At 45.9% G+C, this 18,952-nt stretch overlaps 1 protein-coding gene across 1 annotated transcript in view; it reads left to right on the top strand.

Annotated features, from left to right (window-relative positions):
• Positions 1–11,042: 11,042 nt before the first annotated feature.
• The window catches only part of COL6A3 (collagen type VI alpha 3 chain), an 84,061-nt gene continuing 76,151 nt past the window's right edge, over positions 11,043–18,952 (top strand). The window contains exon 1 of the mRNA XM_070618673.1: positions 11,043–11,254. The gene's annotated coding sequence lies outside the window, so the exon portion shown is untranslated. The remainder of the gene's footprint in view (positions 11,255–18,952) is intronic.

The following is an 18,952-nucleotide window of genomic DNA, read 5'->3' as shown; positions in this document are numbered from 1 at the left end:
CTGTGTGAAGGTAGGCGCTGTAAATCAATGGGAAATGGCGGGGGAGGGGAATGTGTGCCCTTCTGCTGGGGAAGAGAAACGAATTAGGAGGACAATAATATACTCTACCACATCCGACATGTTTTCCTCTCTTCCTTATAAACAAGGGAAAAGCAGAGAATGCTGGAACTTTCACAATGACTTGGCATGATGAGATGAGCGGATCTTTAGGTGGAATTCCTATATTTAATGAGTGCCTACTGCTTAATAAGTGTTTGTCAAGAGACTGACAAAATGTAGACATATTGAAATAATCATGTGTCACGTTTTTTAGTAGCTGTTTCACGTGTGTTTTCTCAGCTATCTTGAAACACAAAAGCTGCAGTGAATTTCATTGACAAAACAAGGTGTATTTGGGGAGCAGCTCTCAAAATTATCTTTTGACCTTCTTTTCTAAGTAGGAAAAATTCCTTGGAACACAGAAATGGCAGTTCATTTAGAATTAATGAAAACCAGATATTTACAGAGATGTTTAGAAGTGTTTGGAACCCTTCCCTAAATAAGCCCTCTGTCTTAGAATGATTAAAAACACTTTTTGAAGGCATAGCGGCATGGCATGGCTCAAACTTCGCAGTCCATGTAAATGTCAGGCACAGTTTGTAAACATCGTTGCACTCTCTGGCGAGCACCGTGCTGGACATGCAGAATCTCAGGCCACCCCTCAAACATCCGCTTCAGATAAACCAAGGGTGAAACTTACTTATCAGTTTGTGATAAGGTTGGAATTCATTTCAAGGCTGTTTTGCAAAGGCTATTTAGAAGGATATTGTAGATTTCAAGAAAGCGCATCGACATTTCTCTTTTTTAATGACGGAAATGTGTATATAAATTTATGCTTGGAATTTTTCAACTTTAAGCCAAAAAAATCCATTTCTCCAAATTGAAAGCTAGTGCTTTGAGACCTATAAACTTGATGTGGTTGTTAGGGACCCCTCTTTTAATATTCTACCCTTTAATCATCTTCAGAAATTTTGGAAACTAAATATTAAACCCAGAGCTAAGTCATGTGATTTTCTTCCTCATTTTGTTTTGCTTTCTCTTTAAAAAAGGGATGTATTTTTTTCATAAACAAAATCCCAGCACCCTCTGTCCCATCCTCCTTGAAACCATTTTAACTCTTTTCATTCTTTCTTCTGTTATTTGCCTCCATCTGTCTATGTGAAATGCTTCTGTTCTAAGCTTTCTCAGTTGCAAATATCTTCTGACTTCCTTCTCTGGAAAAGATTGAGCAGCTTTCTTATGTCCATCATTCTCCTCTTCCTATCCATAGTTGTGTTACATGTTGAGGTTAAATGATTCTTCTGTGTTTACATTATTATGAGAGTCACTAATGACCTCTTCTTTGGTTTGCTTGTCTGTGCATATTTCTTCCCCAAACTCCTTTCACTAATCATCAAACACAGTGCTCATCTCTCTGTTGTCTAAGTTCCTGGGGACCTCCCTTTTGGAACCCCCTTCCTCCTGTTCTGGTCCCAGCTGCACAAGTTGTGGTCCTCTATCACGTCCCTGGAAATGCTGTTTTCCTGCATCTTCTGTTGGATTCCTGTCTTCCAAAGCCCTTGCTTCCCTCTTTCTTAATTTTCTTTCCCAGTTTGGTGGAGCACATCCTTTAGTGGACTCCTGAGGAAAAGTACTAGGAAATTATTTTTTGATGTTGTATCTAATGATGTCTTTATTCTACCCTTAAATTTGATTAGTAGGTGGTTGGTTGTAGCACCCTAGGATCGTAGGATCCTAGCACCCTAGGAAGGCAATATATTTTTTTCCCCAGACTTTGGAAGGCATTGCTCCATTGTTTCCTGGTTTCTAGTATTGCTTTTGAGAATGTGTGATGGGTCTTCTGATTTCTAATCCTTTGTATAAACCCCCCAATCTTTTTTCTTTTTAACGTCTGGTAGGGTTTTAAGATCTTCTCTTTACTGTCAGTGTTTTGTGAAATGTCACAGCTGTGTGCCTTCTTCAGGCATTGTTTCACTGTTCAATCTGAAATTCATACCCTTCAGTTCTGGGATTTTTTTCATGTTATTTATCTGATAATTTCCTTCCTATTGCTTTCCGTTCTTTCATTCCAATACTTCTATTTCTCAGATGATGGACTTCCTGGATTGGCCTATCATTTTCTTGCCTTTCCTGTTGTATTTTCTCTCTCTTTGACTTTTTTTTATGCTTTCTGAGGGATTTCCTCTAGTTAATCTTCTATTGAAATTTTTAGTTTTGCTATGGTATTTTTTTCCAGATTTATTGGAGTATAACTGACAAATAAAAATTGTCTGTATTGAAGGTGTAATAGTTTGATATACGTGTACATTGTGAAATGATTACCACAATCAAGCTAATTAACTCTCCCATCACCTCATATAGTTATCTTTTGTGTGTGTATGGGGTGAGGTCACTTAAGATCTACTCTCTCAGCAAAATTTCAGTATACAATACTATTTTATTGACTTTTGTCACCACGTTGTACATTAGATGCCCAGAACTTATTCAACTTTTAACTGAGTTTGTGCCAGCATCTCCCCAACATCTTTGACCAACGTCTCCCCATTTCCCCCAACCCCCAACCCCTGGCAACCACCATTCTATTCTCTGCTCTTGTAAGTTCGACTTTTTTAGAATCCACATATAAGTGAGATTTGCTGTGACATTTTTAACATCTAAAAGACTTCTTATTTTTACAGTAAGTATTTACATTTTGCTTATTTACAGTATTTACTTATTTAATAAGTATTTACTTATTTACAGTAATTATTCTCATTTTAAAAATGGCATCCTTTTCTTGCTTCATGGATACAATATTTTTTCTTTGTTTTCTATGATATTCATTATTACTCCATAGAAAACTTTTCTCTGCTTCCTGCATTGTCTCTGTTTCCTCTAAGTTCCTTAATTAATTAACTAATAAATTAATTGCTGTTTGTTGCTTAAGTCTATTTCTTATTTGGGAGTTTTTCTAGAAGGCTTGACTAATTGTTCATATTTAAAGATGAGACATGAAAATCTAGTTGGAAGTTCTATGTTCTTGTTGAATAACGAGTTTCACAGTAGGGTGAAGACCTCCCCATTTTTCTGTGGGACCTCCTACAGATCAGCATCCGAAGATGTTTTCTTTTGGTCCCAGGAGTTTCTCCATTGAGAAACTTTCCAGCTTTCTGCTGGGAGAGTGTTGTGGGTTGAATTGTGTCTCCCAAAAGGGGAATATCCAAGCCCTAGTTCCCTGTACCTCTAAGTGGGACCTTATTTGGAAAGAAGATTGTTGCAGATGTAAATAGTTAAGGTGAGGTCACATAGGAGTAAGGAGGACCCCTAACCCTGTAAGACTGGCATCCTCATAAAAAGAAGAGAGAATGCCATGTGATGACAGAGACAGGGATTGGACCAAGGAATGCCTGGGTCCACCAGAAGCTGGAAGAAGGAAGGAAGGATCATCTCCTAGAAGGTTTGGAGGGTGTGTGGCCCTGCTGACACCTCGATGATGGACTTCCCCGCTCTAGAACTGGGAGAGAATACATTTCTGTTGCTTCAAACCTCCTGTTTGTGGCACTTGTTACAGCAGTTCTAGGAAGCCACTCCAGAGGGTTTGTGCCCGCTGCTGCCTGCTATGGAGGCTGAGGGGGTAAGGGGCTCTGAGGGGATGCGTCCTCTTCAGTACAGAGACTACCTAATCCCCCCAGGTCAACTTCCATTGATGGTTTAGGGTCTCACCTTTGCCCTATTCTGCGCCCCGTGTCCCCCAGCCTGGAGCATCTTTGGTTTCATTGCTCTTGAAACGAACCTCCCAATTGATCCCTCTTGGGGTGAGAAAGGATCAGCACGGGGCAAGGCTCTGGGGACCTGCATCCTCCTTATTCAGACTCACAGCTAATTCTTATGCTTTCATCCTAAGCTCACTCTTGAAAAATAACTGGAACCTCTATCATCACAAAAGATCTGTGTGCATATCAGATTCCTAGTTTTCAGGTCCCTCAGCCAAAGGCCACAGCTTCCAGGAATCCCTGAATTCTCCCAGATGGAAGTGAGGGCGCCCTCTTCTGGCTTCCCTAAGCATTACTCAGTGCTTCCCCCAGGCCTCTTCCTTCAGCCTGGAATATAGGATCCTGGAGGGAAGTCTCCCTGTCTGATTCATCTGGGCATCACCTCCGCTTCCTAGCACAGCCCTTTTCTGCACAATAGCCCCTCAGTACACATTTGCTGAATAAATGAAGGAATTGAGATGAAACTGAAGCTAAAATTAGTAGACATTGGACTTTACGCCTAAGAGAAAAATCAATTCTAAGGATAAAGTTCTTAAAGAAAGAACCAATCCACCCATTCTTCACAAATGGAAATTCACATTTCAAAATTAAAAAACAAAAATGAGCCAAAATTGGAACTTTGGTGTCGTCCGATGATTATAAAACCAAACATCTCTTTGCTAAAATTTTTGAATTTGCATCAACTACGAAAAATTTTTTGGCTCCTCTCACATTTGGGTTTGACATCGTCAAAATTAATGGACTGAGCATGGTTTCTAGCTCACAAAATTCTAGGAAGATGCTATATTTTTAACTGGGCAACTTTACACAAATTTTCCTAGAGCCAGTTCAGGGCTGGTGTATTACTTCTGCTCAATGTGAGCTTCTCATTCCCCCAGAGGGAGGGGGGAACGTATTCGCACCAAGCTGCTTATTCAAGATAGATAGAAAAGTCCCCTGGTTAGGCATTTCTTTGCAAGAATGTATATTGTTACAAGTTGTTTCTCAGGCACTTAAGTCAAAGACCAGGACTCAAATTCTTCCCCCATGTCTTGCTGGGTCGACGCGTCGAATGTCTGATCGCCACTGCAGACTTTTGAGTCCACGTGCCGCTCGGTGACAAAGGCTTCACTTCCTGTCTGTTTGATTAGAAAAATCAAGGAAAAGTCAAGGAAAACCCAGATGGGGCACATTTGTACTACAGCAGAAGTAGTCATGGAATTGCAGTGATTATAGCAAAGGCCTGACTGACCTGCTAGCCCAGGACTCACGTCAGAAAGTTGCCCTGTGAACAATTTTTATTAGTCCATTGGGCAGACTGCTTTGGTTGCCAGTGTCAGAAACCTAACTCTAATTAGTGTAATAAAGGAATAATTTTTGGCTCCCATAAACAAAAGGGAGAGTTGAGATGGGTAGGGTGGGACCACACTATGGGACAGGCTTGGTCTTAGGATGTCTGGAACCAGGGAGCTGTTGGTACTCCTTCTCCTTGTTTCCTCTGCTTCCATCTCTCTGGCCATCTTTCTCCCAGTGGCGGCAAATATGGCAGCTCCTGGGATCAAGTCACAGAGAGCCCGAAACGGCTGGTTCTAGGCACAAGCTAGCAAGCCTGGGAAGGGCTGTTTGGACCGCTTGTGTCACGTGCCCATCCCTGGATCAAGCAGTAGAGGGGCTGCTGGAAGGTTCTGCAGGAAGATGGCAGCTCCCTGTTGAAGGACATGATGAAAGTAGAGGAAAGGTATTTCCCAAGAGAATGAAAGTGCTGGACTAGACAAATGACCCAGTGGATGCCCGTCTGCTTCCGGCACTGTGCTTTCCTTCATTGCCCGCTATGCTTTAGTAATTGGAGGTGAAATATCATTTATCTTTAGACTCTCAGAAAATGCTGCAACAGCATTATTCGAACAGTGGGCTGGAGCAGAGGAAGGATTGCCTCAATGTGCATGCACCAAGTGCATAGGAGGCTGGGGGAAGGGGCAGCTAGTCCACCACATGTTTTCTGTTCTTGTTCCTGAGACTGGGTTGGGTGGGGCTGGGGCTAGAGGTCGAGAGTCAGAGCTTGCAGCCTGGGGCAGGGAAAGCAGTAGAGGCTAGAAATCAGGCAGAGCCAAACATCACGGATACAGTCCTGGCTCCCGGGAGGTCAATGCTGGACCTGTCTTGACGTTATGGTGCACAGCTACCGCTCATTCTGAGGGTGAGGAAGCTGAGCTGCAGAAAGCTTAGCTGACTTGCCCGAGACCAGCAGTTCGTTAGTGGCAGAGAAGGGCCTCGCTCCCAGACAGGCGGCTCACTTTCCACTAAGCCACTTGAGGAAGCTTAAAACAGGCGCAGGGACGGAATGAGGATTCCCAGCTGCCCTCCAGCTGTGGGGTCAGTGGAAACCTCAAATCCTCCTCGTTGGTTGGGCTCACGCTCCTTCTTTTCTTGAAATAGTTGAGTTACCTCTTGAGAGCATTTCACTTTAAGCTGACTTTGGGATCTCACAAACCCTCTCTCCAATAAGATGAAACTCCGGTCTCACAATCACAAGCAAATCTATGAACATCATCGTAGACGCAGAGGCTTGCTATGAGCGCGGAATGCAGCGAACCCTGCAGGCAAGCAGAAAAAGCTTGAAACTCTCCCCTCCACTCTTTTTAGAAATTTCATTTTTATCTTAAAGGTGGAAATGCCCACTGACTTTGTTTTCTTCCCTGCTCAGCGTTTCCTAAGCATCGGCAAGTGCAGGATTTGATGCACAGCGTTGTCTGTGGGAACTCAGGAATATTACACTTTATTGGCACATGCAGGGGCACTCAGGAAAATTTTGATGGAACGTGCTCTTCGACTGTGTGCCCTGACCTTAGAACCAGCCCTCCTCACTCTCACCCAAGGAAGATGCCACTATTTGCCCTGTTAGTTAATGTCTCTGTGGAAATTCACGGGCAGCTGATGTCGGTGAGCTTTTCCTGTTATCTTAGGTGTATCACCATCTTTCAAGATGCGGGCATAATTATGTGGAGCTGGATTTCTTCTTTACCCATAATGCTGTAGTCTTCACATCTGCTTGTTAGTTGCTGAATCTGTTGATGCCTGTTTTGGTGTTGAGCGGTATCCTTGGGGCTGAGAAGTTGGGGGTCTGCCTGTGATCCAGAAAAGGCCTTCAAAGTGTGAAAGTCAGTAGGGCACCTCCTGACTCATCAAGGAATTGTGAGCTCAGAGGGCTGAGACCCCAGGTCACACATCTTTGAACTGGGAACAAAAGTCTCAATAGTGGGCTTCTGGTTTCCATCAACTCTGTTGGTGCTACCAATGCTTATTATGGGATGCTGGTTGTTATGGCAATGGGGATGGGGGTGGTGGTAGGGAACTGATCTGGGGGAGGATTATTAAAGATGTAAAATGGAAAAAGACTGAGCTCATGTGGACTTCCAGAAGCTTACCCCTGTGAGCTGGTCGTGAATCATCCAATTGCCTATTCCCAAGGCGTCTGCCAGTAACATTTCTTAAGATTCCCACAAACTCAATGGGTCTCCATCTCAGCTGAGATGCTGCTTACAGTGGAAACGTGAGTCACTGAAATGGGTCACTGAGTTGTTCTGTCTACATTCTCTCCTCCAACGGTATGGACTTACTATGGCGAATTAAAAGGAAGAGATGGCATTCGAGGAGAAATCATTTCACGTTTCTTCTAAAAAGGAAGTGTCTTCTCCCACATGATATTATAGCATAGACGAGACGGTGCAATCCCTTGGAATGGTCCATCTCTGTGTAGGTTGACTCTCCGTGTGAGCTGGTTTAATGAAGATTGCAAATGGCAGACGGAATTTATCAGAGGAAACGCCAGGAGAGATGTACAAGAGCAACAATAGAGGCTGTCTTTTCAAGAGAAGGGACTCAAAGGCAGAGAGGCAGCCAGGTACAGAAAAATCTGAGTATGAACCAGCTAGAGACTAATTAAATGTAGTATTGAGCCTGCAATCCCATGTAGGCCTAGTATTATTTCTCTCTTTTTTTTTCTTTTTAAAATTAAGCGGAAAGTACAGAGTTCCCACATAACTTCTTCTCCCCACACAGTTTCCCCTATTATTTTTTTATACGCTTTTTTTTTTTTTTTTTTGGTGAGGAGGACTGGCTCTGAGCTAACGTCTGTTGCCAATCTTCTTTTTTTTTTCTCCCCAAAGCCCCAGTACACAGTTGTATATCCTAGTTGCAAGTCATTCCAGTTCTTCTGTGAGGGATGCTGCCACAGCATGCCTAGATAAGTGGTGTGTAGGTGCGTGCCCGGGATCTGAACCGACGAACCCCAGGCTGCTGAAGTGGAGCGCGTGAACTTAACCACTCAGCCACAGGGCTGGCCTCTGTTTCTTTCTCTGTCTGTCATATGAAACATATAAGCACCGGCTGTTAGAGCTGAAGGAAACCTTAGAGCTGATGTAATACGCCTGTATCAGTTAGGGTTCCATGCCGGAAAGAGAAACCGCTCTAGGTTTCACAATAGTGAGCAGAAAGGGCTTCATCATCGGGAACTGTTAGGGAGGGCAGGAGGAGTGGGCTGGAGGCTGGGCCTCCAGGAAGACCTCCCAGGACATCTTGCATGACCCTCCAGCCCTTTCTGGAAGGTGGGGAAACAGGGGGCTGCACTGGAGAGCCCAAATTTAGGAATATACGGCACAGCTGCGATCCAGGGCTCCTCAGCACTGCCTGGATGCTGGAATGTGGGGTCTGGCTGGTGCTACCCGCTTCCCGACTTCGCTCCAACTCCCGGAGCCAGCGATGGGGCTCTGGGATGCCGAGCCAGCTACTCCATCCCCTACTGCCCCTCGGCACCTGGGGAGCTGGAGTCGCTCTTAGGATTCTGCCTACCATGTACTCCCCAACATCACCAGAAGAGGCGGCTCCCGGCAGCCAAGAGCAATCCTCCAGAAAGGGTGCAGACGTGAGCCAATAGTGGCCGATGCCCACAGTGGCTGGGGGTGGGTGCCCCCAGCCCACGAATGGGTCTGGGAGAGGCTCCCCAGCACCTCCACACTGTGCTTGCCAGCAGAGAAAAGATGAGCCAAAGTAGCCGGAAAATGAATCAGTGCCTCATGTCCACCTTCTGTGTGTCCCAGCGGGGCCTCTAAGGGAAACCTAATCCCCACCCACGGCCCTAACCACAACGGAGCCTGGGAAATGGGGTCTGGAACTTTCTAACTTGTGCAGAAGGAAATGAAAAGAGGCGCCAGGTGGCCAGCTACTCAACATTTAGGGGGGAACTGAATTGAAAGATCCTGTGGCCCCTCAGGTTCCTCAGGTAGGCCAGGTCCAGACCCATGACACTCAAGGTTTAGGCCAGCACCGACGTTTGAGACGGTTTCCTCCTGGAACCACGTGGCAGAGAGGAACTGGACGTTTCGGTGAGAATCCCAAAGCCCAGTGATTAAGTGAGAAAATCATGGGAGCCAAAATGCTCGCTCTAGTGAGCAGAAGGGAGGATGTGGGAGGTTTGCCACCAACTGCCACCAGCTTCTAGAGGTTTCTGGAGACCCAGGCAGTGTCGGAGAAGGTCTAGCTCATCAATGCTTAGTTAGGGTTAAATATTATGGGGTATAGTTCCTGATTGAACAGGGTTTCTTGTTCCTTTAAATCTTGTTCTAAATGACGTATCAACTTTGTCGTCTAAATAATAGTAATCCCTAAGACCAAGGAAGGTATATTCTCAGCTATTTCGTAAGGAAATAGATGTATTTGTTCTGTGAAAGGGAGCACACAGTTCAGTTGCCCTCTGACAGCTGAGCTGCTTGGAACAGGAAGTTGTAATCAAAGGTTGCCTTGTTGGCAGTGGGTGACGTGCCTCCGAGAAATGGGTTTCCCCAGTGCTGACCTTGCAAACGCCAAACAATGAGGTGGCAGCAAATGTCCCAGCTCCGAGGGACCCAAGTCCCGGCCTGCCCTGTGGAGTGGGGACGCAGGCGGGAGAACCGGACCCCCCTGCATGGGAATGAATGTCTTCTCCCGTGCATACCACATGGGCAATGTGGTTCCTACTCAGAGCTTCTGCTCATCTCTTCTTCGTCTACAGGTGATGGGCAGGGAAGAGCCACAACCTGGGTCCCCATGCCTGTTCCCTAACCAGACATCCTGAAGGGGCAGAGAAGGGGTGGGTCCTCTTACGTACGAGGAAGGAGACCTTGGAGCAGCCGGAGGGGAGCCGGCATCGTCACTCGTGTACTGTCTCCCCTTCTTCCCTAAACTGGAAGGAAATAATCCACGGAAGGGGATGAATGATGTCTTTACTCTCCAAACTTGCCTTTGGAAGGATCTCCAAGTCAAAACTACCCTTCAGATGTCTCAATATTTTGTGTTAACCTACTTTTCATAGCGGCTATGTGACGGGAGAGCAGAGAGAAATTTGGGGGGGTTCCAAGGCCAGGGTTCCAATCTGAGCCCTGCCATTGACCCAAGTTTTCCTCATCTGTAAACTGGGAGCATAATCTCACCTAACAAAAAAACGAATATATTTATTTAAAAGGCCTTGGGCTGGTGATGTTCGTGGTCAAAGAGATAATGTATATCACAGTGCCGTGAAACGTGCAAAGCCGTGGAGAAACACAGCTTCCTTCTCAAGAATTTTCTTGAAACTCTGAGCAGATAACCATACTCATTCCCTTTGTATGTGTCCTAGAATGGGACCATTAGCCTCACAATCAGAATCATTATATGCAGAACCTAAAAAAAAAATATATATATATATATAATCTCTTTTTCTTGTCTTTACACCAGCAAACGGATCTTTGGCTAGCGGAAATTTGAGGCGATTTTAATGGCTGGTTTTTCTATTTGAAAGGGGAGGTTATTAGGAGAAGTCTCAATTCAGAAACCTCCAGAAGAAATGGAAGGGTGTGGAGAGGGTGGAGGGGGGGAGATCGCATTTCCTGTTTTCCTTTCAGATGGTGTTGGAAAACACTGCAGAAAACCATGGATACCCACGACAAAATTCCAAAATTCATTCTCTTTGCTGCTGGGGGCCCAGCCCTAAAGGTGGCCAGTAGAAGCCGTGGATTTTCTTTTTCCAAGAGTTGGGGTTTGCAGGAGTCCAGCTAAATGCTTGTAGGGTAAAGACAGCATGCAGAGGGTGACATCAGCCTGCAGCGGGGGCCAGAAGCAACAGAGCACAGAGAGTCTGGTTTTCATTTACAGTTTGGGTCAGTCCCGCGGTGGGGAGGGGGAAAGGAGGGGTCTGGAGGAGGGGAGGAGGAGGAGGAGGAGCTGGAGGAAGCCCTGACTGTATCCCTGGACCCATTCCAGATTGGAGCTCAATCCTCCACCAAAGACGGCTCAGTTCTCCTGGGCTCCAGCCTTCCGCGAGCACCACAAGGGGAGCTTTCGTCCCCCACGCACCGGGTCCCCTCTCCTGCAGAAAGAAAAAGAGACACAGCGAGTGGGAAAAACATGCATCAGGTTCCAACATAATTGGACATAGAAGCCCAGGGACATACACTTCTTCAGGCTTGCTCAGGGTAAGTGCGGTTTCCCCTCTGTTTTCTCCAGTCTGTGGTCAAGAAGGAAATGCTTTCAACCTGGGGATCATTTCTAGGTGGCTCTCACGTTCACTCCTTTAGAATCAGCTTTCTGTACATGTTTCAGGACTCCGGGAAGATTCAGTTCATTTTCCTTTCTCCGTTTGGGCAACTGGGTTACTTAACTCGGTTAAAGCCACGGACAGGACGGCCCAAGGATGACAGGGGTACCGTGGTGGGGCGTCACGGGCTTTCTCTGCTCACCCTACGCTGTCCTGACTGTAGCGTTTCTGGGCTCGTGACTTATTGGACGTTGCCTCCTCTTTCTCATACGCGGTTGGAATCTGCTTTGTTAGCAGAAGTGTCTCTTCGGAGGATTCTGAGAGCTACCTGTTGAGCGGCTGCTTGGGGCGAGTCTCCGCGCTCTCCCAGGTCAGCCTGGGCCTCGCGTGGGCAGGGGCTGGTGGAGCACATCTGTTGCCTTCTGGGGATTGGGTGACTTTGGTCCCCAGGCTCAGGACCAAGTCAAGAGTTGCTCAGCCATGACCATCAGGGTTTCATCTTTTCAAGACCCTGAAGTCGCTGCTGAAGTCTTTGTCCTCTGGGGTTGCTTAGAGGAGCTGAGGAGTCAGAGGTGGCAAAGAAAGTTGGTGTCTGGGCAGCAGGCCCAGTGGATAAGGCAGGGCTCCTGGGGCCACGGGCCGGCCTGTATTGCCCAGATGTGGCGCGGGTGCCAAGCTGGGAGGCCCAAGGCCCGTTCCCTGGCCAGGAGGGTGGGGCTTGGGTCCTCTCTCGCCCAGGATGGAAAGTGCTCCCTGACAGTTGCCAGCCTGCTTTGGGGACCTGTTTCAAGGGACTACTGTGTTAGAAAAGGGACTGGGGTTGAAGCAGGATGGGGTCATCGGGAGGGCCCTGTGGGGCGTTGGGGAGTATGAAAGAAAAATAAGCATTTCACAGCAAGCCCAGGGAACTTACTGGCCTGGACCCCAAGAACAAACTGCTCTTAGCCTATGGGAGTGTCCTGTGGCCAGTGGGAACACGGGGGTGTTGACCCTCGCCAGCCAGCTTTTCTCCCTACGCACGGCTCTCTCCACATGAGCACTGTAGGATCTTAGAGCCGCGAGGGTGCTCAGAGCTCCTGTGGATAGATCATTCTTAGCCTGGGGTCCCACAGCTTCCCAGGGGACCCATTCTTAGCCCTCAAAACACTGAGCAGAAATGGCTTTGAAATCAAGTGTTCTTTGTCCTAACCAAAATCATATTGAAGACTAGCCGGCTGTTGGACATGACTGGAACTTCTGAGTTCCTTGCTGGGCTAAAGATAAGGGAAATGATGTTTGGTTGGAAGCCACTCAGGCACAGTTCCCGGGTTTTCAAGATGAAGCATCCGGGGCTCTGAGATGCGAAATTACTTGCCGAGGCCACAGAACTAGTAGGTGGCTGAGATGGCAGGCAAATCTTTACCACTGCAGGAAAGCGGATGACGGAGCAGTGGAAGACCCCAAACTAACTGACATCTAGATTTGGAATGTGCTATTTGATTCATTCTTCCAAAGGAAATTGTCGTCCTGTCACATTCTATTAAAAGTAATGGGAAAGTTGGTTTATGCTCCCTAAGAGTCTATCCACTAAATGGGGAAAGAAGTGCGGGACAGGTGAGCCGGTCCTCAGGGACAGACATTGGCTCTGTGACGAGAGCACCTGAGCAGCCTTCCCTCCTCGGGGCACCTCTGGGGACGGGGGCTTAGGGGATGGAAGCCTGCATCTTGCTTCGCTCTTGTGCGGGCTCATTAACGAGGGTGAAGGCATGGGGGTGGGGAGGTGAGGGGCTTTGTAGAAATTCAAGATATAGGAATGGTCACGTGGTCTTGATACCTTCTTTGATGAGTCAAGTATTTTTGGTTCCCACAAGATTTATTTCTCTCTTACCTCGCTCACGGCAGTGAGAAAACCATGAAGACCTTTGTTGGAGATGAGGACTTGGGAAAGTGTTCCACAGCAGGGTGGTGAAGTGTGGCCTCCTGCCTCTCTCCTGTGGCAGAGGGGGAGGGCGTGGCCACTGCACTGTCCTGGGAAGTGGCCGGGGAAGCCTCTACAACATTAGTCCTTGGCCCTGGCTCTTTTCCTACTTGGGAGAGTACGTGCCCCACCTCAACATGCTTGTGGTCCTCAGGTGATGGGGTATGTGATGCATGTCCAAACCTGGGGTTTTAAGATACAAGATAAGCATCTTTCTGAACAGGAATTGTCTTCATTTCTGCACCTCCCTTTGTTACGGTAGGATTCACTACATCTCGTTCTGACATCAAAAGTGCTTTCGTGGTCTCAGAGCTTAGGATTTAATACATCACTGATAATAAGTAAGGGGAAACCCTTCTACCCAGCTGATGAGCCATGATGGATTTGTTTCTTAGGTGAGGCTCCCCCCCGCCCCCACCTTAGTTTTGGGTTGGCAGGGTCCAGAGGCTTCAAGCCAGCTTGAGATTAGCCCTCCCACCCCTTTGAACGTTGGTAGAGTTTATGCCCTCGAGGCTCCCTTTGTCTGCTTGCTGGGAGCATTTAGACCGCAGGATCAGGCACAGTCTTTCTCACCACCCGCCTTTAGGTGAAGTTCCACATTTAAGATTTAAAATTCACCGGCAGGTCCCGAATCCTGCCGCATGAAACTTTCTTGCAGGCATGCTAACAGCTTTAGCCAAAACTTTTGCTTGAGACTTAGTTTTGTCGCTGTTTTTGTTGAGGATTTGCTGTCTCTTTGGGGGTGAATCCCAGGCGGTTCTCCCCCAGCGACCTCCAGGAGCAAAGCTTTCAAGGGGCCTGAGCAAAGAACACACCACGGCTGCATAGAGAGTTGAGGATCCGAGGAGCGACCTGACATTTAAAAAAGTCCTATTAGTAGCTCTAGCTAAGGAAATGAAAGCTCCAAAGGATTCAAATTTTAAAGCAGGGGAGCTTCAAAAATCTCCTGCTAATTCAGAGGGTTGTGAACTAGACAAGGATTGTTGCCTTCATCCCGCGTTTCTAGAGATGGTTTTTCTCTTTTCGTTGTAAAAATTCTGGGAGGTGATCCTACCCTTTAAAGAAACGCTGCTCGTCCCCTCCTAACCATGGATAATGACCGTCTCAAGTTCAGGGGGCGCACACGGCGTCCTGGTTTACAGAGAGAGGTTCTCTTCAGGAATTCATTATGTTAACTTTTGAAAACATAATTTGAATTCCCTCTGGTCTCCTAGGTCTATTTTGGGAAGGAGATGAAATTTTGGGTTAACATGTTCATCCTGATAGTATAGCCTTTTCTGAAAAGGCAGCCCGTTTTCCTTCCTCTAGAGGGCAATGTCTCCCTCTGAGCTCCGGAAAAATCTCAAAGTGGTTTCTGGGGCGTTTCTCAGGGTGAGGTTTAGGGTTCATAGGCGGTTGGTTGATGGACATCCCAGCAGAGCTCCTGGGGAACTTTAGGACTGACCTGGAGACTGTTTCAATACATCAAAAAACTATGACTGCTTCTAATACTTGAAGTAGATGTAAATTTAGAGTTTTATTTTTTTTTCCGTGCTCAGGTATGAATGTACTGAGGTGAAATTATGCCTTGAAATGAGGTGAAATTATGCCTTGAAGTGAGGCGTTCTGTACTCTAAAATAATCGCATTACAAGGGCATTAAGCAAATTAGAACTTTTAAAGGAAAGATTATGCCCATCTCTAATAAGAAAAGTTTAAATTAACATGTAATTAACCTGGGGTTTCGAACCAAAGCAAGTTTGCACGTCCATACCACACTGTATCTGTGTAGAATTTTGGAATTTCAGAACTGGAGTGGACGTGACGACGAACTGATCCAGAACTCCCAGACTTTTCATGACCTGCCCTTGGCTGTTTTCTCCTAATAGGCAACTTGTTTGAACATATTTTTAAAAATCCACACAAACTATAACTATGAATGTCCCATTTTAGATATGTGTTAGTAAAAAATTAAAAAAAAAAATCCCACTGTTAGGATCCTGAGTTACAGAATTCCAGCTGAGAGCAAAGAAACCTGACCATCTGCTTCGTCTGGGAGTTGTCCTATTTATTTAAGCTTAATAAGCCCCATTGCGCTCCATGGCATGGCGCTTTGGGGCCTTGGGAGGGGACAAAAATGACTAAGACATAGCCTCTGCCCCCTGGTTGGCAAATATGTGACTTCCATTTGGCTATTTGAAATACCAAAAAATTACTGCCTTAGTGGATGCCTTCTCCACACCCTTTACACTTCGGATGGAGGAGGAGGGCCCAGAGAGGGGAATTACTGGTCTGAGGTCGCAGTGCTAGTGGGAGAAGAAAAACCAAGATTTCCTGGGCTCTTCCCCACATGTCAAGACGTTCCCACAGGCAGATATGCGGGACCCGGTATATGGAGAGCGCAGTCTTTAAGAGTGCATTGTAGAGGGTCAGGTGAAGAAAGCACTTCTTTTCATTGACCAGTCTTCTATGGAGTAGCGTAGTTTAAGTTTATTTAGCAGATAGGTAATTGTTGTTAAAAAAAAATCTGCAAAAAACAAGGAGAGAAGCAAAATAAGGCAAATACAAGAACTTCTGCCAAACCCTCTCCCGAAGGCAGACTCTTCATCCTTTGTAGGGGGCTGGCCACGTTCAGCATAGCGTAATCCTGCTGTTCTCCTGAATTTTAGGAGGAACTACAGAGAAACATTTGTGGGTTTGGAGTGGCCAGGAGAAAGCACACTGGGAAATATTTCTGTAAAATCTCCCTGATTTGTGCTATACATTCAGCTTTCATGGACCCCGGGCATGGAGAATTGGCCGCTGGAAGAAAGAACTCGTGGTTGGCTTAATTTCAAAATCAAAAATTGAACAGCAGCTGGAGATGACTCAGGTCTCGGGGGAAGCCATTCCAGGAAACTGGGTTTTCTCTTCTGGAATGTTCATTAGTTGTTTCAGCAGCCCAGTGTCGGTACCTGGAGCTGGAACCAGCTCAGCTAAGCCTACAGATTGCCCTGACTCCACCGGGCGACTCTGTTTCTCATGGGGGCAGCAGGAAACCCACCACCGGTCAGATCCTTGGATAACACATGGAAGAAAGTCACAGGCCCACTGCCTGTTAAATTATCAGGCAATTAGTCTTATTTTATGCATAAAATAAGTCAGGCTGGGAGAGATTAACTGACCATTACTGGTAGAGACAGTAACGAAGTAGAATTGTTCCAGGCTGTTACACTAAATCCAATGTTGATGATATTTTATCAGATGTCTCAACTTAATTTTTTAAAAAGTCTCTATTTAAAAAAATTTTCTCTTCTAGACTTGATCAGGAATCAAACTAGAAAACAAACAAATGTTTAATTTTTCCTTGCAATATGAGAACATTTTAGCTGCTTTGTCTGAGTAAGTCAGCAATGGAACACCGTGGTTCAGGAGAGGTGGTAGCCCCAAAGACCGTGGCCAGGAAAGAAAGCAAAGAGGACAGAGTATGCCAAGGACCAACCTGGGGCCAACAGCGCGATGTGTCATGGGGCTGGAATGGAATGGGTGTTTGTGCAATTTCTTTTGAAGCATTTTCTAAGGCACTCTCTTCCTTCACGTTAAATCTGAACTAGTCCCTGCCTGATGTTCGCAATTAGCAGTATAAATGGAGAAAAAGCCTTGTCTGCCTGCTTTATATTTAAGAGGATCAAATGTTTTTTACATTTGTATGGTGGTGTCTAGTTTTCCAACTAGAGCAGTTATGGAACTTTCTGCTTCATGATTATTGTTTTGGACCCTAAGAATATGCCTTTAAATAAATTTCCAAGTATCTGGGCAGTGAATTTGGAGGTTCCTCAAGTTGCCTTTATGGAGGAAGGAGGCCAGCTCAGCACGTCTTCGCACGTGACCTGATTCAAGGAGGAGGCCGCATGCGAGGGGACACCCCAACCCTCCCTTTCTGTATTGATCTTTTCGAATCATGAGCTACTGAAAGGGAATTTGTTTCACTTGATTTTAGTAGGAAGAGAGAAGACCTTGGGTCAGCTCCTCAGTGTCAAACAAGGATGCCAGCAGAGAGTGAGGCCAAGTCAACACAGACCATCAGAGGAGTTAAAATTTTGCTATCACAGGAAACATGTTCAGGGTGGAGGTCAAACAGATAATTGTTTACAGATATGTATGCATGGATGATGTTTTCTTCCCTAGTGCGTTTTCATAGAGTAGAAATGCGAGATTCAATTTGTCAAGTAAAAGTAAAACACCAGCTTCCCGTGTATTTCTTTGGAGGGATTTTCTTAGGGTTGTTCCAAATCATTTGCTTGTGAGGGTTCCCCTGAAGCTCTTTCAGACAGCCATATGTGTAAAATTCCATTCTCCTCTTTCCTTGACCAGAGGACTTCATAAACCCTCTCTGAGCTTCCTCTCTGGACACAAGAACGGGGACTCCTTTCCCAGGATTCAAGCAACAAAGGGGAGAAGAGAAAGAAACAGAGAAGGAACTAGGGCAGCAGCAAGCTCGAGACCCCTGAGGTTTACTGAAATGGGACTTTTCATTCCGCAGAGTCCCAGCTCTCCCCACGTGGTCCTCCCCGTTCTTGCAGCTCCCATTTCGAACGGGACAGTGAAGAGTTAACAGAAAACCTCGAACTTGATAGGAGAACCAGCCTGATTTTAAAAGGCACTGCTAGGAGAAGACCAAACAAATAGCTTCAAAATGGGAGCTCTGGATGCATTTAAGCCTTTGTTTTAAAATGATTTCCTTGTGTGCATGTGTGTGTCTCTTTCTTAAAAAAGACTTCCAGACGTGGAAAATGAAAAAGCTTTTGAGTAGACTTATTGAAAACTAATTTCACAGAATTGCAGAATCTCTTGGGAAAGTCTTTGGACTACGACTGAATACAATTTGAAGTCCAAGGGCCATGTAAAGCCACCTTTATGCAAAGAGGTATCTTTTTAAGTTTCAAGTGGACAGCTACTAAAAGGAAAAAGGCACCTTTTTAGAATGAGGCAGAATAAAAAACAGAAATTCCTAATACCAAATAGAAAGATAGGAATGAAAGTTTCGTGAGGGTCTGTTACTGAGTCTGTTGCCTTTAGGGCACAGAGGCTGCGACACAAAGCAGCAGCCCACCCCACCCCACCCAAGATTCTCAAGAAGGCAGTGCTGACATTTTTTTCATATTTGAAAGGACAGCAGCAGACAAATGGATTCTGTTGACACAGAGTCTGTGGTTTGTCACCACCAAATAAGTCTATTTTTTTCCCCAAAAAACATGGGGAGTTTCCTTGAGATCTGGGCCAAATCCGGTTCAGAATCCTGGGGTTCTTCCTCTGGGCTTTGGAAATACAGACTTTTGTTAGTGCCCTGGTTAGTATTCTGGTTCAGTCTTGTTTTTATCTAAGTGGCCTTGGGCAAATCACTTGGCCTCACCTGGTTTCAGTTTCCCAGTCATAAAATGGAGGGAAAAGCAGCCATTGGGTTGTTGGGTGGAGGGTATGAAATCTACCTCCGAGATAGGAGCCCAGTAAATATCATTTGTGCTCTCTCATTTCTCTTTCCTTAGGGAGGGAGGAAGAGAGGGTTGGTTGGAGGGTGATGACGGGTGTTGTCGCCTCCTTCCCCCTTATTAAAATGGGTGAGCAGGGTGACCATTTGGGGCGACGATGTTTGACATCTTTTGATAATCGAAATGAAAAAATTCTCCAAGATTCGCTGCCAGGAACTTCGGTTTTAAAAATT

Source organism: Equus przewalskii, chromosome 5, assembly GCF_037783145.1.
Source record: "Equus przewalskii isolate Varuska chromosome 5, EquPr2, whole genome shotgun sequence".
NCBI classification, from domain to species: Eukaryota; Metazoa; Chordata; class Mammalia; order Perissodactyla; family Equidae; genus Equus; species Equus przewalskii.
Note: the sequence above shows the minus strand (reverse complement) of the source record. Positions and strands in the feature narration are given on the sequence as shown.